Raw genomic sequence first — 26,262 nt, 5'->3', positions numbered from 1 at the left:
CAATTTTGGTAAGCCCATGCCAGGCTGACACACTCAAGCCAGTTTTCAAGAGCCACTGTAGCAAGGCAGGATTTGGACCTCTTTCTCTGTCTTTGAAAACAGAGACTGCTCCAGGCCAGAGATGTCAGTGTATATAGTTAACTGTTATGGATCTTACAATAAAAATTTGTTGAAGGTCATTAAACACTCATCTCTCTATGTTTATTACTTTAGTCTTTTATTTGTTGGTAGACATGGATCGTTTGATGTCAATTACCACCACACTTGGCATTTTATGCAATAAAGGTCCTTATGGTTCTTGATGGGTAAATAAACAAGCTAGTGAAAAGCTGCAGGGATAGTGGTTCTTGCGTTTCTGCTCACTTAACAGCCTGAAGCGAGGGGAGAAGGGCCTCTTTGCAGTTACATCTTCTGTGAACGATGCCTTGGGCCTGAATCCATAGCCCTGACCTGCTCCTCTCTGCTCACCCAACATGCTTTCCCCCTCAAATGTTGCAATGACCTTGGCAGCTCTCAGTGAATTGGGGCTGCACATTCCCTTTCTTTTTTTTTTTTTTTTAAAAAAAGTCATCACAAAGAGCTTATTTATATGGAATGCTAATTTCTTTTGCACTATAGGAAGAGATAAATTTATCCTCTTGTTCAAAGTACAATTTTTTTTAACTTATTTAGGTTTGAGGTTCTTTCTCCCTCCCTTCCTCCTTTCCTTCCTCCCTCCCTTCCTTCCTTTCTTTCTTGGTGTTAAATTCAGAGTGAGCCTCCTTGTGTCAGTTCCATTTGAGGATATTTTTGTTTTGTATCTCCCTAACTACACAAACGATTAGACATTTTCCCATATTCCCACAATGGTGAGTTAGTCTAAAATAGAATATTAGTTATTCTCTTGGAGTGTTTATCTTGTGCCTATCTTTGTGCTAAATGTTCTGCCTCCATAATCTGATAGCCTCATGATAACTCTGTAGGGTAGATACTGATATACTAATATAATCTCCATTTTAAAGATGAGAAAACTGGGGTTATCACTGCTTAAGGTCACACAACTAATAAGAAGCAGAACTGGGATTCCAAAGCAAATTGGTCAAACTTGGCAGGTATACCCTTGACCACTTTTCTCAACAGCCCAAGCTTTGTTACTTGTGTGCTTGATGCATCAATTGTTCTGAAAACAATATTGAAATGTACATGATACTCAGATATTTTTCAAATTATAATACAATATGCTTAACTCTACATGATAACTATATAATTTATCCTTGATTTAATGTTTTATAACATTCTGCAGAATCTTATTACTCTTTAGACTCATCATTATGAACCATTAGTTATCCTTGTCCTGTGGATATAAAAGGATGCTGAGTGTATTAGTCTATTTTCACACTGCTGATGAAGACATACCAGAGACTGGGCAATTTACTGAAGAAGGAGGTTTAATTGGACTTACAGTTCCATGTGGCTGGGGAAGCCTCACAATCATGGTGGAAGGCAAGGAGGAGCAAGTCACGTATTTCATAGATGGCAGCAGGCAAAGAGAGAGAACTCCAGCAGGGGAACTCCTCTTTATAAAATGATTGGATCTTGTGAGACTTATTTGCTATCATGAGAATGGCACAGGAAAGACTTCCTCCCATGATTGAATTATCTCCCACTAGGTCCCTCCCACAACACATGGGAATTCAAGATGAGATTTGGGTGGGGACACAGCCAAACCATATCACTGGGTAATAGAAATTTTTGTTTTAAAAAATTTTCAAAAATCTAGATAAACCCTAGCAAATCTTATATATGATAGATGTTTTCATTTTAATTCAATGCTGTGAAGCTGAAGAGGGAAAGGATAGGTTGTCTCTGCATTCTAGTTGGATAATTTTAGAAGCAAATGTAATGCACTTAATGTTGAGGAAAAGGTAGCCTGCTCACATTAAAGCAATCAGTCATTTTTCCTATTTTTCTGGGGTTGGGGGAACTGTATTTCACAGTGATATTTGTTCTTTATATTCTTGGTCCTTTAGTGGTCATAATGTGGTGGGGTGAATCATTAGTATTTGTTTTAAATAGAAAAATGGGACAGAAAAAATTATTTATTCATTAGATTTGTTAAACACCCACAGTTAAAACCTAATAATAATCTATGCTATAAAATATATAGATCATTTTGAAATTATACCTAATAGTCAAAAATAAGCTTTCTCTTGAAAGGAAAAATGCTTCTGACCAAAGAAACACTTTATTTAAGCCTCTGGTAAAGCCTGGGAGTTTTAGGTCTTTACCCAGGGACATGCAGATATATGTTTTCTGACTTCCTCTTGAAAATTAATTGCAGCTTCAAGAAAGCAAAAATGGTGAGCCAAACCAAGAATGTGCCTTTTTCTTCAGACCTGGAATATCTCCCCCTTAAGTTTAGGAGAAAGCTGTAGCTCTTCCTTCTGTCACTGTGTTCTTATTATTGCCCTTCTCTTTAGCACTCACATTACTTAGAGTAGATTGAGTTCAGAGAGTTTATAAGGTGCTGACTAACATTATCGCCTTTTATTTACAGGCACGTTTGGCATATTTATTGGAACTGGCCATTTCATGAAAAATATTTCTTCTCTAACATTAAGTATAAAATGTTATTTGTCAACAGGTGATAATTAATCATCATATTTAAATTCCTTTTGTGCATTTAGGCATATTAACATATCTAATGCATTTCTATTTGAAGTGTGTAAATCTTGAAGTGCAATATTCCACTACCCAACATAATTTGCCTAACCTTTTTATGTACATAAAAAGCTCATATTCATATTAAATAATTCTTTTCTTTCCCAAAATAGAAAGCGAAGTCCCAATACAGTATGTGCTATACATTTCCTTCCACAATGTCCTGTGACTGACTGAAGCCAAGGCTTTTAAACAATGGCATGTAGCTTATATTGTAAAAGAGAAATAGTCACCTAGAATCATACCAATATATTCAGCCAAGAAAATGTCTTAAAATGTCAGTTGCTCAATAACAAGATACGTATCTGTGTCCTCATCTGTAATCTATCACTTATTTTCATCATTCTCTGGACAAGTTACCTTTTTTTAATCTTATGTCTTAACTTATAAAATAATAATAGTACCACTATACTGTAATTGTATAATGATAACAGGAGATAGTATTTAGTATCTTATCCATTAAATGGGTAACAACAAATTCAAACTCAACTGTTTTTTAGCACAAAGCATCTCCAGTAGTGTTTTCTACTTAAATTAACTTCTGGGAAATACCACTTCTGCTTGTTCTTCTTATAGGAAACTGGATCTATATTTGGAAGATTCATTTTCCAGTTCTGATTCAGCACCTTGTAGTTATTTGAGCTTGGCAAGTTACTTAATTGTTTAAGGTTGAGTTTCTTCTTCTAGAAGAGCTTATATATGAACCCAAACCCTACTCCCCACCAGCTGCAAAAGCATTTTATATGTTGTAAAGGATTTTTAAATGGAAGGTTTTGACCTAATTTATCTAAATACATCATCCTTTAGGAATACTTTGGATGAACTGTTTTCACTTCCTTAAATAGCAGTGGCTAGGCTCTTTGCCTTTTATTTCTGTGTGTCATGAAGATCGTATTGAGATAAATCCTATTAGAAACACTTTAAGAAAAGAAAAGTCAGGTTTCAGGTGAATGCCTCTTTGTTTAACTCAACGAAATGTAAATGCAACAAAAGAATTTGGAAAGACGCTTGGAGTTGAAATGGATTTTGACCTTATTATGCCTAAAATGACTAACTTTGGTTCTTATTGTTGATAAAAACAGGAGAACCTTGTATAACCAATGCCTCACAGGTCCAGAATGTTCAGTTTTGATTAGTGAGACTCAACCAGCAAGAGGTAATAAACTGAGGAATTTTTAGGTAGGATGGTGGTTAAGAGTATGGGTTTTAGAATCAGCTGGAGCTGGCTCGAATCCCTGCTTTGCAGTGTGTAAACTGTATGTCCTTGGGTAAGTTATTTAAAGGCTCTAAGCCTCAGGTTCCTTATCTGTAAAGTGGCTCAGCATTTAGAGGTGTCAGAAGGATTATTTGAGAAAATTTTAGCTCAGTGCTGAGCAAAACCCTGTCAGATGGAAGTAGTCACCCTATATAGAGTAGCTATTTTAATAGTCTTTATTCTTAAGGGTCCATAGATGTAAAGAACTATACTTATAGCCTCTTTTACATTAGCATTTTATAGAGGTCAAGATACAGCACAAGGAAGCTCCCACCACCAAGGTGCAGTCACTGACCCCGTAGTTCTCTTCGGGGATAGTCCCATGGAACAGAGACTAGTGTTGGTGAAATTAAGGCCAAATGACCTGTTTATGGCTGGTACAAGGCCCCTTGTTTATAGTGAATTCCACTTATAGCAATTATTTTCTGAACAATAAGCTGGCCTTGTTACTGAAAAATTAAAAACATCTTTAACAGTATAGAGGTCCCTACTTTTAACTGAGATGTTCTATTAGAAATTGGATTCTAGGTTGGATTGTCATAAACACAAAGATTAAACAATTATAAATATTCATTTAAATAATCTTTGAGTTCTAAACCCTAATAAATGGGCATGCATGGGGCATTTGCATTTTACTAAAGGTACCCTCAATATTCCATAAATGTACTTATGCACACAGGATACACACAATACATATGTTCTTTTTGGTTACCAAAGAAGCTCTTTGTGCTAAGTATTATTAACCTCCTTTTACAGATGAGGAAACTGAGTTTCAGAGAGTTTAAATAACTTACCTAACTTCAAAAACAAAAAGTGGAGGAGCCAGAATTTGACCCAACTGTGTCTGAATAAAAAATTCTATTCATCCTACTATATACTCCCCACAGCTAAACAATTCATCCAGTCTCAGTTGATGTGGAAAGAATGCCACCCTCACTTGCTTTGGTGTCCCTATATATTCGACAGAATATATAGGCTGTCGATATGGCAATGAGCCTCAGTACAGAGAAGCACATTGTACATCAAAGTTGCATTCCAGGAAAAGTCTGACTGACAGCCAAAAGACATATAAAAGGCAATTCTTTCCTTAGGATGAAAGAAATGGAAGGCCTAGATTCATTCCCACAACACCATCACCCACCACTTATAATCTATTAGCACTGCCCCATAACATTTTAAATAACACTTAAAAAGTATTACATGAATAATAAAAAAGAATAAAATTATTCTTACTTTAAGAATATCAACTCTGGGATAAATGGATGAATTTTGTACCAAAGGGAATGACTATATAAACCTATCTTTTGATGGAATGGATTAGGCAGAAAGAAGGGCATAAAGACTTTTCCACCTCTACAACTATCTCCGTGAACTCCATATCTGCATCCAGGCCATGACACACAGGGGAGACTTTCTCCTCTCTATCTTTCTTCCAGACAATACAGAAGGAATAAAACATCCGCTGAAAGCATTGTACATACTTTAGCATAAGGAGTCACACAATAACACATTGGAGCTACCTACAAGCATTTGCTGCATGACATACTGTTCATGTAGATGTAACATTTCATGACAAAGCAAAATGTATCCTGTATAAACGACCTATTTAAGTGTGAAATCGAAAACACACTCTCCTTGTTGGTTTTAACATTTGCTGATGGTACTACCTCTCCTTTGCCTCTTTCTACTGCTTTCCTATGTGCCTTCTCAGCTCTGCAGCAGCAGCAGCAGCAGCAGCAACAGCAACAGCATCTAATAAAAATAATAGCCACTAACATTTGTTAAACACACTGTAATGTTTATTGGTTCCTTTACTCTCCACAAACTCTAGTCATAAAAATTATTGTCATTACCAGTTTACAGATGAAGAGATTGAGGCTTGGAAATTATCTGATTGTTAAGTGTGCAGCAAATTCTGGTTCTTACTAGGATGAATTAAGCATAAACCACCTTGTCTCTCCCAGTGAGCATGTTATAAAACCTGAATAGAATGCATGGAGCAGTTATCTGAAGACCCTGCAAAGTGAATAGTAGTTGGTGAATTGGGAAAGAACACCAGAATTTGAAGTGTCACTAATCAGGCCATCGATTTTTTTTCTCTCTGGCTTAAACTCAATGCAGCCCAAAACCCAGAAGTGGGTGCCATGGTGCAGAGAGAGCTTCAGGAGAAAGCCTCTACTTCTGGACTGAGAAGCAGCAAAGGGAATGCCTAACCCTCAGAAAGGGTGAGGAAGATCACTCGTTTTTCTTTTTCTTTTATTTTAAAAATATTTTCTCCTTTCTCTTGCAGTCTAATCTTAAGCAATTCTGTGGTAATGGCATGGGTATGAAAGCCAAAATTTTCAGAGAGGTGAGCTTTCCTTTGATCTAAAGAACTGTGGTCCTAAGAGAATTTGCCTGACAGGTCAAACTCCTATTGCTGTGCTATAGATTGAAGTAACTGAAGCCTTAGCTTTTTGGCCAGAGGACTGAAGGTACTGGAAATTATTTTCCCCAGAGTTCCAAGTACCAGAAACGACTTGAAAGATTATGAAGAGGAAGGAGCTTTGGAAGTGACCCCTATAAAATTATTTGTGAACTCCACGGCTTACCCCTGAACTGTGCATGCATGGATCCGGTCCCAATCAGCATATAGAATTCTCTGGGAAATGAAGTAACAGATAGACTGCTGCCCAGGTCCCAGACTGACCACTGGGTGGTGCATATGCTGGATGGATCTGAATATCATTGAAAAAGGTTTAACAAATTGAACAAAATCAAAACCACAGCCCACAGGAAATGAGTTAGAACTTGTAGCCTGAACTCAATGAGGCTGATTGCCAGGTAAAACAAAAACATCAACATTCTCCATAGGATTTAAACCAGTCCCAGATTTTCATAAGACAATATTAAAAGTGTCCAGGTGCAATTCAAAATTACTTGGCATTTTGGATGAAAATGGAGACTTTTTTCACTTGAGAAAAAAACAAAGTCATTTCAAAGATGACATTGATGGCCTAATAATTGACAAATACTTCAAAGCAGCTATTATAAAAATTCTCCAACAAGTAACCCCAAACACTCTTGAAATGAATGGGAAAGTAGAAAGTCATAGCAAAGAAATGGAAGGTATAAAGACAAATCAAGGGGACATTTTATAATTGAGAAATACAATAACTGAAATAAACTCACTGGATGGACTAAATAGCAGAGTGGAGACGACAGACAGTAAAGAGTCAGTGAGCTTAATGCTAGATCAATAGGAATTATCTGAACTAAACAGGAAAAAAATGAGTAAAAAATAAATTAGCAAAGAGTCTTCCAATTTCAGCTCCAACATGTAAAGAGCTTGGAAGTCACTACTCTTGATCTTACAACAAGAAAAGCTAGATAAACTAAAAATTAATGACTTTTCTTGGACCCATCAGATAACTGAATTTACAGGGGTAAACAAAACCCTTAAGTCTAGAGAGACAAGCACATTCAGAGAGACACAGCTGAAATCAGCTTGTGTGGAGCAGAAGCCAGTGGAGTCATAGACTAGTAAGACCACTTAAATGGTAAATTTTACAAATTGCTGGAGACTGAGATTGTGGACAACTACAAGAATGAGAAATTCCTAGTGGCTGCAGTCTTTCATGGGCCTTATCTCTAGGAACCTCACCAGGTACTCACAGCAAAGATCTGAAAAAGATCCTCTCATGGCTTTGGCAGGGGAGAGGAAGAATAATCATTGTGAAATATACTCGGAGCCTTCTCCATAATAAAGCGTTACACTCCAGGGGAAAGGACTTTTCCAGAGCCTTATTCCAGCTAGGGAAAATAAATTCCTCCTATTCCGGTCCCCCTCCATTCATCCTGTCTCAACTAAAGGAGAAATATCATAGTTACCAGGAGTCAGGGCTTCAAGGAAACAACACAGGAATACTGCATCTAGGGAAGAATACTTCATAAGGAGAAAAACTTGTGAAGATCACAATCATGAGACATAGATCCATAAATGATGGAGAGTTAATCAGAGGATTACAGAATGTCCTTCCCTTCCCATAGTTTGCTATCACACCAACAGGGTACCAGTATAATAACAGTAATTACAACTGAAAGGATTGCTAGACACAGGCTCTTCTTAGCAGGAGTACTTAGGGGAGTCCAAAGTCAAGAGGTGACAAAACAATGACACTATGAAGGTTCTGGCACGTATAGCTAGAGAAAACATTAAACACAGCTGAACTCCATACAGATTAATATAAATCCTTGCACTAAAGCCTATTTATCTTTGTTCCTATTATTCCACACAATGTGTCTGCTTTCAAGAACAAATTACAAGGCATAACAAAAGACAACAAAAAATAGTCTGAAGAGATAAAGCAATCATCAGAATAAGACTCAAATATAACATAGATATTGGAATTATCAGACAGGGAATTCAAAGTAACTATGATTAAGATGTTAAGGACTCTAATGAAAAAAGTAGACAGTATGCAAGAACAACTGGGTAATGTAGCAGAGAAATAGAAACTCTAAGAAGTAATTAAAAGAAAATGCTCTATATAAATGAAAAACATTGCAACAGAAATGAAGAAGCCTTAGGGGGCTCATCAATAGGCTTTACAAAGCTGAGGGAAGAGTCAGTAAACTTCCAATAGTTAGAGCAATATAAACTTTCCAAAATAAAATACAAGGAGAAAAAGATGATAACAAATCAGAACAGAACATGAAAGAACATCCGGGAACTGTGGGACAATATAGTATGCCAGAATGAGAAGAAACAGAGAACAGAGCAGAAGAAATATTTGAAGTAATAATGCCCCCAAACTTCCCAATACTAATGAGAGACATCAAAACATGTATCTAGGAAGCTTAAAGAACATCGAGCAGGATAAATACCAGCAAACCCACATCAAGGCTTATACTCAAACTGCAGAAAATCAAAGGCAAAAATAAAATATTGAAAGAAACCAGACGGGGGAAAAACATCTCACCTAAGGAGCAACATGGGTAAGAATGACAGTGGACTTTAAATCAGAAATTACACAAGCAAGAAGAGAGTGAAGTAAATATTTAAAGGGTTGAAAGAAAAATACCACCAACCTAGAATTCTATACCCAACAAAATTATCCTTCAAAGCCTTTCTCAGACAAACAAATAACTGAGAGAATTCATCACTAGCAGACTTGACCTGCAAAAATGTTATGAGATGTTCCTCAGCAGGTAATATATGTCAGAAGCTCATATCTACGGAAAGAAAGAGCATTAGAGAAGCAATAAATGAAGGTAAATCATTTTTCTTGTTAATTAAGCTAAAAGATAAGTGTTTAAATAAATGGTAATAACAATGTATTGAGTGATTACAGCATAAATGAATGAAATGAATAATGGCAATGTCACAAAGGATGGGAGGGAGGAATTGAGAATTATAAGGTACCTACACTACACATGAAATGCTGTAGGGTTATTTGAAGGTAGTCTTGCATTAGTTAAAGATATATATGGTAAACTCTAGGTAAACAACTAGCTTTCTAAAAAGTATAATTTATATGCTGAGAGGAGAGAAAATGGAATTATAACATGACCTATTAAAATCAGAGAAGGTAGAAAGATGGAAAAACAAAGAGCATAAGCAATGGATAGGAAAGTTACAAATATGCAGATATTAATATAACTATATCAATTAGAACTTTAAAATTTTTTAATTAAATTAAAAATTAGAACTTTAAAAATTTAAAAATTAATTAAAAATAAAATGTTTGGTTATTAGATAAATAAGTTCTGGGAATCTAATGTACAACATGTGGTAACTCCAGTCAATAATAATGTATTGTCTACAGTACTTGAAGTTTGTTAAGAGAACAGATATTAAGTGTTCTTGCCATAAAAAAGGGGGGGGAATATGTGAGGTGATGGGTAGGGTAATCAGCTTGATTGGTGGAAAAAAGAAAATAATACTATTGGAGGAATTCCCCAATTCAATTTTAAGAATTACTATAAAGCTACAGTAACTAAGACAGTGTGGGATTGATGACAGGATAGACACCTAGATCAATGGAACGGAATAGCTAGGGCAGAAATAGAGCCATTCAGACATGAACAACTGATTTCTGACAAATTGAAAGGCAATTCAATGGGAAAAGGATGGTCTTTTCAACAAATGAGGATGAAACAATTGGACATCCATAAGCCCAGAAAAGAACCTGAATGTAACTCTACACGTTCTCCAAAAAATTAACACACATGAGTTATAGATATAAATATAAAACATAAAGTTATAAAGCTTTCAGAAAAAAACAGAGGAGAAAACATTTGTTACCTGGTGCTGAGTAAATACACCCAGTAGAATAGCTAAAATTTTTTAAAAATTCTGACAGTAACAAGTACAGGCAAAGATATAGAGTAACTGTAGCTCTCATACACTGCTGGTGGGAATTCAAAATGTACTCTGGAGAAAAGTTTAGCAGTTTCTTACAAAGTTTATGCATTTAGCATGTAACCCAGCAATCCCACTCCTGGGTATTTACTCTAGATAAATGGAAACTTAAGTTTACATAAAAACCAACTCTGTTTATAATGCCCCACACTGGAAACAACCCAAATAGCCCTCAAATTGGAAATGGCTAAACGGTGGCACAATCACATAATGTAACAATACCCAGCACTATAAATGAATGAAGTATTGATACATGCTATAAGGTGAATCTCAAAGGCAGGATGCTGAATGAAAGAAGTCAGTCTCAAAAACTATGTGTTGTGTAATTCCATTTATACAACATTCTCAAAAAAATAAAAAATATGGCGATGGAGAGAAAAAGCCAAACAAATCCAAAGGTTGCCAAGACTTAAGGGTGAGGGTACGATAGCATGAAGAAGTTTTTGAGATAATGGAACTGTTCTGTATCCTGATTGAGATGGTGTCAACATAAATATTTACATTTATTAAAATTTATAGCTGTACACCAAACCTGTCAATTTTACTGCATGATCATTTAAGAAATAAACATTTAAAAGAAGTATCCACAGTGAGGTTTGTCTGACGCTAGAGTTCACATTCTTTATGAAATACTTGATGCTGCCTTACAAATCTTCAAATAAGTGGATAGACATTAATGAATACATGTGTGTATTATAAAGATCGAATAAATGAGACAAATGTGCGCCATTGAAAATGGGAATATTTATATATTTATATAATAACTAATTATCATATTTAGATCAGAAGTCTGGGTAAATGGAGCTGTACTTCATCTGGGCTTTGTTCAGCACTTAGTGTCCAACTGATTTCAGATGTATCTTGAATCTGTCTTTTCCTTAACTTCTGTCCAGGTCAAGCCACTTACTTCCTCTTACCTGAATGTTTCAGAAATTCTCCCAACCAGTCTCCAGTCCTCCAGGTCCATCTTGTTCAAACCCATCCTCCACAGAGCTGCCAGGGAGATCCTTATAAACTTGACCTTGCCATGTTCTTGCTTGTTAAATAAGCTCCTTCATGGGGGCATACAGTCCTTTATTATCTGGTTTCACCCTGTCTCTGGCAACATCTCCTCATTCATACCACGTGTGTCCCAGCCATTTGAGCAACTTCCACCTTCTGCAACCCCTTTCGTTTTTCTTTGCTTACTTCAGCTCATCTTTCAAGATCCAACTTTCTGAAGTCTTCTGTGAAATAAGGAAAAATGTATATTGGTCTCTGCCCCCAGATCCTAACATGGAGCTCCTAAAACCCTTGTAGGTAGGGGCACCAGGAGAATCTTTTGTTCCTGAATAGCCTTAGGATGGGCAAGGGAAGGGTTAGCTTCCAGGGGGACAAACCATGTGATTCAAGGGCTGAAATTTTCAGCCCCATCCCCTGGTCTCCAGGAAGCAGAGAGGGTCTGAAGGTTGAGCTGATCACTAATGATGCAATCAATTGTGGTCCCTGGAGGGTGGTGCATCTGGAGAGGGCATGAAAGCTCCATGTCTCTTCCCACATACCTTGCCCTTTGCATCTCTTCTATGTGGCTGTTCTTCTGTATTCTTTGTAATTTTCTTTGTAATAAACCACTAAACATAAGTGTGTCCCCAAGTACTGTGAGACATCCTAGCAAATTAATTGAACCCAAGGAGGGGGTCATAGGAACTCTGATATGGAAGTGGATGGGTCGGAAGTCTAGGTGACAACCTACTACTTGTGATTAGCATCTGAAGTGGGGGCAGTCTTGTGAGACTCAGCCCCTAACTGTGGGATATGATGCTACCTCTAGGTAGATCGTGGCAGAATTGAGTTGAATTATAGAACACCCAGTTAATGTTCCCTGGAGAAGTGCTTGGTCAGTGGGGGAGAAAATAAACACATACATTTTGGTGATCAGAGGTGAAGTGTTTTGTGTTGTGTTGACTGTGTTAAAAAAAAAAAAAAAAAAAGGCAAGGTTTATCTCTGACACCTTCGGTGATTCCAGGCTGGATTATATGCCCGATCCCCAAGGTTGCAGAACAGCCCATGTTTACCTCTGCCATGACCCTTGCTGCAGTGTTTTGGGACGGTCTATTCTCCCATCCCTCCTCCTTATTAGACTGTGGGGTCTCTAGAGCAGGGGCTGTAATTTCATCCCATATCCCTACTCCCAGCATATGGTAGGAACACAACACACATTTATTTAATAAAATTAAAACCATCTGAAATCCTTTTTGGAAGGAGACAAAGTAGAAACAAACAAATACAAACTACACATTGATACTTCATATGGACTGATAATGATTGGGGGGAATAGCCATAAATACAGTATGATGAAAATAACTGTTTCCTTTTGTGTAGAAGAGGAGGAAAAAGCTGCTTGAATCATGATAAACTGAGGGAAAATGAAGAATTGAGGAGATGGCAGCAGCAGCTGGAATTTGGAGTCTCCTTCCTCAATGAAGAGCAGAAGTGGAGGGGAAGAGAAGGATTGTGCACCTGCCCATTGGGATTTCAAACGGATCTCTCCCTTTGCTGAGTGCTGCAGTCAGCTTGGGTGTTCTCAGCCCACTGTAGAAACCCCATACATATGGAAATGGATAACCTGTGACTTCCTCAAAGGAATTCATGTTAAGAGGAAGTTTAAAAGTGAACCCTGTTTCTTTAATCATGACTTCTTCACCTGAAAATGCTGGTGCCAGTTTGGAAGCATAAAGAGTGCTGGGTTCATATGTGATGGGAGGCAACGTACATACATTCTTCAGCCATTTGCTCTATGAATGTGCCTTTCTTTAAATGGACAGACTGCTTCGTTTAAAACATTTTTAATTCTGATTCTGAGCCCATGCTCTTACATTTAATTTTTTATTTGCATGCAGGAATATTCATTATTTGGCCTACTGTTCTTTAAGTTTTGACAAATGCATCATAGAGTCATGTAAGTACCACCCAAATCAAATGGCCAGAAGATTCCATTACTGCCTCAAAATTACCTTGTGTTAACCCTTTGTCATCAATCCCCTCCCCACTCTCAACCTCTTGTGGCCTTGATCTGATTTTTGTCCATGTTGTTTTGCCCTTCTAGAATATTATATATCTAGCCTTTGAACTGGCTTCTTCCATCCTGCCTAAATCATTTGAGATCCGTCTATGTTGTTGCCTGTAACAATACTGTTACGGGCTGCATTGTGCCCCACCCCGCAAAAGTCCTATGTTGAAGTCCTAACCCCTGGTACCTCAGAATGTGACTGTATTTGGAGATACAGTCTTTAAAGAAGTAATTAAGCTAAAATCAGGTAATTAGGAGACCCTAAGCCAATGTCACTGGTATTTTTACAAGGAGAGAAAACTGGATTTAGACAAGCACGGTGTAAAGACCACATGAAGACATGGAGAAGGCAGCCATCTACAAACCAAAGAGACAGGGGTCAGAAGAAGTCAACCCTACCGACACCTTGATCTCAGACACCCAGCCTCCACAATGGTGAGGTGATTTAATTTCTGTTGCTTAAGTCATCCAGACTGTGGTACTTTGTTATGGCAGCCTTAACAAACTACAAATAGTTTGAGGCTTTTATTGCTGAGTAGTTTTATGGATCAGTTTTACAGATTTACCACAGTTTGTTTAATCTGTTTCCCAGTTGAAGGATATTTGGGTTATTTCCAGTTTTTAGCAATTATGAATAAAGTTGCTATAAGCAGTCATAAGTTTTTGTGCGAACATAGGTTTCCATTTCATGTGGGTAAATACGTAGGAGTAGGATTGTTGGGTTGTAAGAAACTGCCAAAAATTGTTTTCAAAGTAACTAACATTTTGCATTTACACAGTAATATATGAGGGTCTACTTGTTCCATATCCCGTTTAGCACTCTGTGTTTTCAGGTTTTTAAAAATTTTAGCCATTCTAATAGGTGTATGTTGGTACTCATTGTGGTTTTAATTTGCATTTTCCCAATGACTATGTTCAGCCTCTTTTCATATGCTTATTTACCATCCAGATATCTTCTTTAATAAAGTATCCATTCAAATCTTTTGCCCATTTTTAAATTGAATTACTGGTTTTCTTATTGTTGAGTTCTGAGAATTCTTTATATATTCTAGATATATGTAGTTTTCTTCACAATCATGTAATTTTTTCTTCTTTAGTCTGTTAATGCAATGAATTACATTAATTGATTTGTGAATGTTGAACCAGTGTAGCATTTCCAAGATAAACCATGTTTTGTTGTGATGTATTCTTTTTATATAATGCTGGATTAGATTTTCGAATGTTTTGTTGAGGGTTTTTGTGTCCATGATCATGAAGGTTATCAGACAGACCATTTATTTAAAAATAGTATTCTAAAATATATTCTTTAAGGTTATTTTCATCATTCCTATTTTATGGATGACAACTTGAGCTTAAAGAAGTTAAATAATTTCACCAGAGCTGGTAACTGGTAGAACTGGGACTTGAACCTAGGTAATCAGACACAAACCTGTGCCCTTAACCACTAAAACCTACTTTCTCTGGAAGACTCAAGGTGGAACTGATGTCCAGTGGTGACTTCCTCAGAAGCAGTAATAACAGTGACAGACTGGCACAAAAGGAAGATATTGTTAGATTACAGAGCATGGGATCTGGCATCAAAATACCTGGGTTCAAATCTCAGATCTGCTACTTACTAGTTAAATGAGCTTAGAAAACCTTTAAGGGCTTTAGGGTCCCCTTTTGCAAAATAGAAATAATAATAATAATAATAGGTTAGGTTGGTGCAAAAGTAATTGCAATTTGCCATTGAAAGTAACGGCAAAAACCTCAATTACTTTTGTACCAACTTAATACATAATTTGATTGTTGTAAGGGTTGAGATAAGGCATCTAGTTATGATTGTGGTACTGATTAATACATATTGCAAGAACTTGATGATACTTAATTTAATGGGATACATTCATCACAAATAAATCTTTGTTTACTAACTGACTCTGTGGCTATGTACTGAACCCAAGTCTGGAGAGTTAACTTTGTGTATTCTAGTCATTGCATTTCAGACCCTTATAATGATACCTCATAAATGGATGCAGCAGGTAGGCAAGATAGAATAGTCAAGGATAATTTGAAAAATAAGTGACAGCATACTTTCTTGAAGGTCTCCTATCAGTCTTATACATGAAGGACAGTAATTTAGGAAAACCTATCTCAGATGTTAGCTGGAGTCTTCCTATGGCTCAGGATTGACTCGAACCTCTAATTCCAAAGCATTTCTCAAGTTCTGTGAATCCCTGAAGGGGAAATGAAGGCAGGCGAGAGGATTTACATTCTCACGGCCATCTCTGGCTGCCTTCTCCTGAGTCCATGCACTGAATCTTTTAGGGAGTTTCTGCCTGCGTCACATCAAGACCTTCCTTGACTTCTACCAAAAGAAAAGAAATCCAAGACATATGTTCAGTACACATTACTTGAGTCTTTTGGGGACACAGGAGGGGCTTACATCACAGCAAAATGAATAACCTTAAGTAGAATTTATTCATCTACTTAAGAGTTACTCTATCCCTGCCACATCATATCACTACAAGGGATTTTTTTCACCAATTACTTTCTCTCTGAGTGTCCTCTCATGCCATTTTTCTGCCCTCTCTGTCCTCCTTTTGTTTCCCTGTCCTCTGTTCTCTGTCCCTCCCTGGGAAGAGCAATTTCACTCTCTTTAGCCACCTTAGCTCCTTCTAATCCTGGGTCCTTGTGTTTCACTATCTCCCCTCAAAGCTTATCAAGATCTCTTCCTAACAAAAATAATTTACTCTGTAAGAGGCATTTTGGTGCTAGCTGTTAAGACATATTTGTACTGTCCTTCTCAAAACATAATATAATTATAAAATACTTTGAGATCTTTGTACATCTCTGATAAAAAAAATTCATTTTGACTAACTGCATACATACCCCATAGGATGCACACTTCCCTAAAGTGCCACGCAAAATTCTGCACTATTGTAAATGCTTTATAAAGACTTCACTGACCAGATAATCCCTGGAAAAGTGAAGTGGAAAATATGAAAATTTAATCCATTATCTGGAAAACCAAAAAGAGAAAGAATGTATCTTTTAAATCAGAGGGTAGCTCCTAGTGAAGAATTTCACATAGCATGTTGAGGCATCTCAACCAGTTTTACAGTTTGCAAGAGGGGAAGAGAGACTATTAGATACAAACCTCAAATCTGCACTGTGATGGTGCTTAAGCTCTTTTGGGAATGGGGCCTTTATAGATGTCGGTGGAGGTCCCTGTGGACACTGTTATTTGGCCATTTCTTCTTGGCGACCTGAACTCTTGCTCCTCTTTCTTCCTCTGTGTCTTCTAAGTGCTCTCCATTTGAAAATAGGTCAACGGCTTGTTTAAAAAGCCAGAGAGAAGAGAAACAGAAGTATGGGTGGAGACAGGAAATAGCTGTTTCTAAGATGAGAGCTCCCAAGAAGGACGAGTTGACATTGGACAAGATGTGTATGTTTTGTTCAGGGGACAGAAGGAAGAGGGAGTGAATAATGGTTGGAAAGATGATGATGTGGCTCAGGTTGACCTCCTTTACTTCATAAAGGAAGAAAGAAAGAAAGAAATGGTTTTTTGAATTTCTGAAGATGATACCTTTTGTAAATGAAAAGACAAAGAATGCTGGATTATCAGGGGTCTTCCTTCTGTGTCCAAACAGCTCTTAGGTCGATGTTTCTCTCTTCTCTCTTTTTTTTAATCGCTCTTTGGCACTGTTAACAAAATCTATTTTCATTGAAAGGCAGGGCCTGGCTACTTTAAAGGCACCTGGGCCTTTATTCATGGCCCTTGGACAATCGTGTGGCTGGGGAGGAAAGGGAGTGATGGCAGCACAGGCCTGGCCAGTGTGGGTGGCCCAAGGCATCCTCCGTCTCCCCTGTGAAGGTCCTAACCCTGCACCCTAGGGCAGCTCACCAATATCCCACCCCAAGTCTCAGACATAATTATAGAGAGGCTGCTTTTGCCTTAGCAGGCACAGTGTACAGTTGACCCTCGAATAATGTGGCAGTTGGGGGTGCTGGCCCCTGGTATAGTCAAAAATCCATATATAATTTTTGACTCCCCCCGAGCTCAACTACTAATAGCCTAATAGCTTTATTTTATTTGGGTCAGCATACAAAGTTTTGCAGGAGAAAATGCCACACTTTCGTATATGTACTTTCATGTGGGTGTACTAGATCATAGGAATTTGAGATCACTAAATCTATACTAAATGGCAATTCTTCCCTGCATAAGTGTTCTTTTTCAATAGCAAACCAAATACTGGCTATGTCCAGTCCTGCCTAGCTGGGAATTGTGAGGGTCCAGAGTGAGAGAAGACCATTCTGCCCCCACATCTTATTGTATCCTGCTTACATTTCTTTCCTCCTTCTATAACATCTCATTGTACAAACTTCACTAAAAACTGTTTTCATATCTTTCCAGGAGCAATGTATTTTTTAGCATCTTTAGTGACTTACTCCCAAGGTGGTAATGCTAAAGAGAGCTGTTTAGATAACCCCTTCAATTTACAATTCAGGAAACAGACACCTCCATGTTTACATTGAAAAAATTAGGGCCTGCCATTTAAGTATCCAAGTGGTTTATTACCTGCTTCTCTCTGGCTGCCTTGATTTCCCCTTCAAATTCCACTATGGTCCTATCAGAGCAAACACCCTTAGTGCTGTCTCTAATTATTTTGAATAATTCATGTTGTATGCTTTCACATCATTCTGTCAGATATGCTTGGAGGGTCATTTCCAACTAATTCCAGGCTGCCTGTCCATTCATATATTTGGTCAGTTCTTTTCAGCTTCCTGAACTCCTTTTCCTTTTATTTTTTATAGACATAGGTCATCTTTGATTTCAGAATTCCTTTAAAATTCTATAACATGTAAGCTGAAGAAACTTTGAGAACATAGAGCCCAGAAAGACTGTCCAGTATGAAGCCCAGAGTAATAGCTCATTTTCAACAGGGATCTAGACAAAATTTGCAATGCTGGTATAATAACAGTAACAGCTAACTTCAGTCAAACTCGCTAACTCCAAAGGTGTAACCAATTCATAAAAGAGCTATTACTGTTCAGGCCATAGAGACATTCAAGTGGCTCAGCTGGCTATGGAGGAAAAGGTTCAGCTCCTTTTTCTTCCTTTTGTGGTTGTTGATACAGCTCAGTTAAATACTGCACTGAAGGAAGGTTGAACAGCAAAGACTAAAGTGAAACCTTGTGAAGTGTTTGCTGAGGGATCTCAAATTTCTAGATGCGTGCCAACCACAGAAGGCAACTATATTAAATGATACAACAAAAACAAGATTTCGAACCTTGGGATTCTTCGGACATAACAGAGTCATTTGGAGCAGACTTTGTTTAGATATAGGATTATCAAATTGTTCCTTATAAGATTAGAAGCAGCAAACGCCTAAGCAACTATTTTTTCTAGTAGTTTTTATCGTTATCTGGATTATTATCTTTTTTGAGATTCTCATAAAAGCTATAAAGCTGAACCCAGAAAAACATGTATATGTGCAGACACAATATTTGGCCCATAATTTCAGGGAACTCATGAGTATCATCAGGCCCATTAGTGGATCCTACAGGGGATTGAGAAAACCCAGATTTAAGAGCCCCTAGTTTGGTCCAACAGCAGAGGTGGCAACTGAAACTCAAAAGAGTAAGCGAGTCATTCAGCTTCATCATTTTCTTTCTGTTCTCCCTTTCTTTCTTTGTTACTTGTACTTACCATTTTTTCTTCAATGTTAAATTGATATGTGTGCACAAAATTTATTCTTTTATTGCAAATCTCCGCCTAAATGATGGGTGATGGAAAGTCTGCTTACTGTCTCTCTCTGCCTCATTTAATTGATGTGGCACCATAAACTCCATCAAAGGGCCAATATAATTGAGCTTTATTACAATGGAAGTCTGCCACGGTGTTAAAAATTACCAACATGTCTGCCGATGCTATAGTCAGGAAAAACCACAAAAGGTCCTGGGAACTTTGTGGGGCAAAGGTCAAGCCAAGATCTACTCTGTTCCCTTAATGGGTAGCTATAATCTATTAGTACTTATGCCAAGTTCACTCTGAAGTAGTGTGGCCCTTGATTTAGAAGCTATTGGCACACCTAACCCCTTATTATTACAACACCCTTTTATAAACACTTAATGTTGGAAAATTATACATGTTGATCAAAAAGCTTCTTTGTCCTTCTCTCACCCAGCCATGAGCAGCAATATAAATAGCACTTTGGCAATCTCCTGATGTTAATACCAGACAATGTAGGAAACAATGTCTACACAAGCATTCTGGATGCTGCTGAAAGAGCTTCTACAGCCCAAGGAAGAAGCTTTCAGAATCCTGCGCTTTACTCCTTTTGCCCTTTAGAATAATAGCGTGTCCTTGCCATCTTGATCTGTAAAAAGTCTTTCTCTCTTTCTTTCTCTTTCCTTCCTTCCTTCCTTCTTTTTTTTTTTTTTTTTTTTTTTTTTTTCGTAGTGTCGTTCTATTGCCCAGGTTGGAATACAGTGGCACGATCTAGGATCACTGTAACCTCTGCCTCCCGGGTTCAAGCGATTTTCCTGCCTCAGCCTCCTGAGTAGTTGGGACTACAGGCGCCCACCACCACACCCAGCTAATTTTTGTATTTTTAGTAGAGACAGGGTTTCACCACGTTGGCCAGGATGGTCTCGAACTCCTGACCTCATGATCCACCCACCTTGGCCTCCCGAAGTGCTGGGATTACAGGCATAAGCCACAGCACCTGGCCAAATATTTTTTGTCCTAATCGATCATCTTATAATTCACATCAGATTCTCTCATGTCACTTGAGACGTAGATGCTATCCTACCCAACAGGCTTTGCTCTGCTTATGGCTTTATTTTGTTTTTATTTTTTATTTTTTTGTCATTTTATGCTATGTCCTCTTAAAAAATCTTGCTACAAAAGTGGGTACCATGTTCTTTGTGTCTTGGTAAAATGCTAAATAAATGATTGTTCTGACTCACCTTTTTTTGGCCCTAAATTGATATTTGAAAAAAGAGCGGGGAGAGGGTTAAAGTCTCGTGAGATATGCCTATACCTGACGAAGAAATTCTAACTTGAGGTTGGCATAATGACTGTGCCTTGACAGAAAACACCCATCTTCAAAGTTTTCTACTTAAAGCATAATACAAATAAAAAGCAACCACTTAAGGAGGCCAGGAAAGTAAGTTGCCATTTGTGAGCAATATTTGCAAAATGATAGGATTCAAGGACTACCTTCTGTGGAAAAGCTTCTAACCATTTAAATCACCGTCCTAGTGTTATTACCTGTATCACCTCTGGGAGTCAGGTACACACCTGTGATCTGCTGGTAATTCAGCAAAGGAAGCAGCACTCCCCACATCCTGCTTGTTGATTTTAGGTGGTTCTGGTATAGTGAACCATGCACAAAACTTTGGATGTGCAAAGACGATATGGTGATAAGTTAAGGTTACTGCTCTGCGCCTAACACTCAGCCCACAAAGCTAATAGCAGGAAGTGTTTGGTGGTTTAGCACCTCAATATGGTGCACTTAAAAGATGCAAGGCTAGTCTGGGAGACAATAGATACTGAAGTACTTGGAAGGCAATTCAGCAATTCAGCTTAAAAATGAGAGTAAATGATGCATATTGGGAAGAGCAAAAAATGGTAGCTGTCTTGTTTAAACTAAGTGTTTAAGCCACGACATGGCCATTGGAATAATAATCTCCTGGAAAGCAATATTTAAATGTATCCATCATCATTTAGGTTTTAGACACACAGTTAAATATTATTGATCATTTGCAATTGTGTGCATCCATGTGTACATATATTAAACTGAAAAGTAACAGTAGGATGTAAAGTGTAGAAGACGAAGTGTAAAAATAGTACTTGAGTTTCTAATTACCAGTTTTTAATTAAGAAAGCCACAAGCAAATTATAAACATCCAGTTTATAGCATTGCAATCTTAGAGGCTTATACTCATGAATATGGTAATTTTTTATTTTATGTCCTCTTGAGATGTCTTGTTAAAAACATTTTATTGGGGATCCTAAAATTCAGTAAATTTGAAGCCCTTGGCACCTTGTAGATAGTTAAAGTTCTTCAAAAAAATGTCAGCAATAAATATTTGGCAAATATAAAGAATATGCACATTTTCCCAAGTGGGTGATTTTTTTTTTTTTTTTTGTAGTTCTTATATTCAAGTGATGACACTGCAATTCAGAATGTGAATGCATATTGATATTTTCCTCCAGAAACTGCATGGGTTGCTGGGAGAGTACTGCTCCCAAAGAGTGATTTTTATGCGGGCACCTGGAAGTGGTGGCACACTTGCTCTGGCTTGCAGAGCTCTTTTGGACAATCAGGTGTACATATGAGCAAGTGGTCTTTATTTAGAGCAATTAAAATTCTAACATTCTCCTCTCTTGACATGCAATTACTAGGGCTCTGCTGTTTCCACTAATTGCTCTTGCTGGGGACATTGGTGAGAAGCCAATGATTTTGATGGGTAGCGGATTATCATTTTTACTTTGCTACCTGTGAAAAAAATCATTTGCAAAATCCCATGTGTAATTAGCAAGACTCATGATTAATTGTCCTGCAAAATTAGCTTCACTGTTGCTTTTATTTTACTGCTTCAAATATTAATTAATGTTAACTCCTTCCCTTCAGTTCCAGCTTTTGAATATTCAACATGGCTTTGAAAAATTATCAAGGTTTCTACTTGCATTAGCATGCTAGAGCTTTGATTTCAGAAATAAGTATTCTGATTTAAAAGATCACACTTGGGTCATAAATAATTTTTATAGGAGGACAAACAAAGCATCAGAGCATCATGGGAAGGCATTCATGCACTAACTGAAAGTAAATTGTTTCAATAATGATTCATTCCCACATGCTTTGGGGGAAAACATCAGCAAATATGCACACCACTGCATTGTGTGGGGTAAAAACTATTCCCCAATGACAAGCAATCTACACAGGCATTTTTCTACCCGTAAATTTGTGGTAGGTGAGGCCCAGAGCCTTCGTAAGAAATCATAGACTCTCTAACAGAATCACAAAGGTCATCCTGTCCAAATATTCTGTGTCCTGGTGAGCTATAGAATCACTGTGAGTTTTATGAAACTTACAGATTCCTTAAGTCTCACTCCAGACCTAATGAATCTTACCATATGGCATTGGACCTGACAAAAGCATTTTCTTTTCAAAGTTCCCCCAGGAGATCGTGGCGAATGTCTACGTTTGGAACGCATTGATCTAGTTGAACCACCTAGATATCTGAATTCCCTCTATCACATCTGGGCCAAGTGATGCTTGAACACTTCCAGTCTTGGAGAACTTACTTTGTTACCCTTGAAAATAGCTTTCACCTGCATTTTGTCTTGAATGTTTATTCCTTCTGTTATGACAACGGCAGGTGGTTAATTTAGTGGTGCAAAACTGTTAATGCCTACTGCCTGTGTTTTAAGGGCAGCTCTCCATCAAATGCATGGGAATTAGACTGATGGTGTCTACCACACTAGAGTCAGAATTACACATGTCTAGACTCCTGGGAAGGAAACTGGTGCTTGTCCTTTCCTAGTCAAAACCCTACTGCTGTGTACCTCCTGATGCAGATGGGGTGCTGTGGTCCAGAGGACCCTGGCATTTGATGGCCAATATGGGTGTGAGCCCAGCTGCACCCTTCCACCTCCAGCCCGCTCTCGCTGTTCAGTTGCCCAACTCTGGAGTGATGGCTTTTGCAGATTGGCTGGGGAAAGTTTAGCTTGGCATCCTCTAATTAGGAGATTTTGTCTTCCCTGAGATCTCTTTTGGCATAAGAGTCTCTTCCCAAAAGCCTAGGGTGAAGGAGCCACAGGGGGTGGACTCTGCTTTGTATCTTCCTTCCCTGGCTTCAGGGAATCTGCAAGTGTCAGCATTCAAGATCTGCTGCTCCTCCTGGCATGAAGCAGTGTTTGCCCTGGATATAGGCTCCAGATCAGAATATTCCCAGCAGGTAGCAGAGTTGGAGGAGCCTTGAGGATAGGAATGGGCTATTCAGATTGTTGTTCTCAGAGAGCTTCCCTGGCAAGCTGATGCCTAGACAGCTTAGCAAGTATCCTGTGGAAATTGCTACTTTCATCTGCTGTGTGACCCTGTGGAAGTTACTTAACCTCTCAATGTTCAGCTTCCTCATCTGCAAATGGGGATAAGAAGGGTATCTGCTTCATAGGGTTCCAATGAGGCTTTAATGGGTTAAGGCCTATTATTTATTTAGGGAAGCCTATGCAAATAATTGCTGAACAAATAAAATGAAATGCTACAATGACACCTGTTTAATGGAAACACACATTCTAAATCCCCAAATACTACTTCCTAATGAATTTCAGGAATATAACTTATAAAGAAATTGTTAACTGGTTGCAGGACCTAACAAAACCCAGTCCTTGCTATATTCTAAGGTGGCAGAAGTTCACATTTAGATTCATTCTTTAACCTGGTACATTTCCAAGGTTATAGGTAGGAATCATATCCGAGTTTAGAAAACTACACACTCCTTATTAGCCAAAGTGGTTCAAAAGTCATCTTTACCCTTCTGAAGCTTCCCTTATAAAGTGAAGGTGGCCTCTATGTGTTTGTCCTGAGAACTGTATTGCCATTGTTAATGGGGTCCTAATTTCCTGCACACTCACTCCACACATCACAGTGATTAATTGTCCCTTGACTGGGAAGCTGAATGAAGTCAAGACTTGTCAGAATCTCATGGTCATGTTCCCAGCATCTCCACATTGGAGTCAGGACAGGTTTGTTGAATAGCTAAAAGAGCATGGAGGTGACGCAGGGTAAGGACCTGACGGAATAATGCCTGCTGATAGACACTAGCGAGGTTGCTTAGAAATCACCCAACACAATGGCAGGAGACACCATGAGATGTTTTCTGCTGTAGAAACTTTCTCATTAGAAATAGCCCATTTATACGGGGGACTGGCTAATGTTTTTCTATGAGTTTTATTAGCCAGTATCTCAAAGTGGTGAAGAGTAAGTATATGTCATCATTCAAAAGTAGCTCAGAATTTCCGAGAAGTGGCTTTTGTATATAATGCTTCAAAGAAATGGGTTTGGCCCAGTGGGGGGTGGGGGGAGTGCCTGTGTGGGTGAGATCTGAAGGGGCAGCACATCCGTAGTTAATGTGCATGTGGCCCTGCAGCTGCTTCGACTTACCGGGCCTGGTCTCTCTGTAATTGCGATAAGACATAAAACAGAAGTCCTGACTATCTGGGGTCATTAAAGGAGCCCATGCCCCCCTCTTCCTACCCCAGAGGGATAGTTTGGGTGCTCTGGTTGAGTTGCAGCTGAATTAACTGCCTTCTGCCTGTCAATATGCCCCCCTCCCCCACCCAGCTTTCAACCAAACAGGCTTCTGGGGCATCCTATCCTGTGGACGGAACCTGTGGAAGGCTAGGCAGGGAGTCAGGAAAGGCCGGAGTCACCATAGTAGGGCTGGGAAGCTCTGGTCCCCAAAGTGGGTTTGCATCCATCCTCTCATAGTACTCCTTAGGATTTTATTAGGAACATTTATCTTTATAAGAAAACTGAGGCACGATAATCTGTCTGGCTATGGTGATAGAAGTCTGAGTACTCTTCCTCCATATCAAGGTCACTTATCGGCATCTCCTCCAGTCCCAGAAGGAGGAGTTGAGGCTGACATGGGATCAACAAAGTCTTAATTTAAAAGCAGGATGAGAAATATTGTCTGTAGTCCTCTATAGTTGAGTTTATTTTTTTTTTTAATTTAGTTTAACTTTCTTTATTTTTATATTATTGATAAAACTGGTAGAGCCACTGGGTGTTGGCAAATGTTTGAAGTGTCAGAATATAGGAAACAGGGGATCAAGAAAAATGTGGTAGCTCATATTTCTGTCTAGCTATCTTTGGTAGATGAATATGCCATAATGTGATTGGATATTTATTGCAAGTGATAAAATGGAGAAGAGAAAAAAAGGAAAGGGAGTATCTTCTGATTGCTTTTATTCCATAGGTTTTTCAACTCTAAGAAATCTGAGGCTAACAGTTTATAAAGAACTGAAAAAACCAAACAATGAGTCCAAAGCTTATCTTAACCCTTCTATAGATTTTCATACCTTCTTGAAGCCAACTTGGAGCTTAGAAATATTTATTATTGGTATTTCTAATGAAGAATGTTCTTTATACACACCTGTCACCAACAGTAACCTCATGATTTAGAGGCATTAGCTTCTTTTCCTACAAGCTTAGTGTGGGGTCAAGGTTACCCCTGGCCCAGAATATCTGGCATATGACATATTTGCAGGTAAGCTGTTTAGTATTAAAATGGCTTTGACAGCATATTTACCGTTAGGTTAAAGGACTATAGACCAGTTGTTAATATGAGAAATATAGCCAGGAGATGACTCTAACACAACGCTAACAGGAAGGTAAGGCCTGTAGAAACACTACATAAATAGTGCTCCTCTTGTGTTATGTTAATTTTTAGAATAACCTCGCAGCAACATTTCATCATGGCATTCACATCTATATACCCTAGTGCAGCCTTAGGGTGCTTCTCCAGGCACAGAAATATGTTCTTCTTGCCTGTGGCTGCCAAAGTAAATAGAAATCAATGGAAGGCAGCAAAAGTGCTGAACTCATTCCAATAAGCGAAGCGCTTGTTAATTTAAATTTTGCACTTGACATTGGTAAGGACTAATAGCAGAAAATAATGTCCTAGGCTGACTTCTAAAGTCATTTTGCTCATCACTTATCTTGTATTTCTTTGTGACTGCAAAAATAGTGTTATAAATAAGAAGTTATCTAATTGTGATAGATCATTAAAGTAAGGGAGAAAAATAGAAGTTTTGTATGTCTGAGTTTGAGTAAGTACTTGGAAAACTTTTGCACGGAAAG

The sequence above is a fragment of the Macaca nemestrina genome, chromosome 11, assembly GCF_043159975.1.
Source record: "Macaca nemestrina isolate mMacNem1 chromosome 11, mMacNem.hap1, whole genome shotgun sequence".
NCBI classification, from domain to species: Eukaryota; Metazoa; Chordata; class Mammalia; order Primates; family Cercopithecidae; genus Macaca; species Macaca nemestrina.
Note: the sequence above shows the minus strand (reverse complement) of the source record.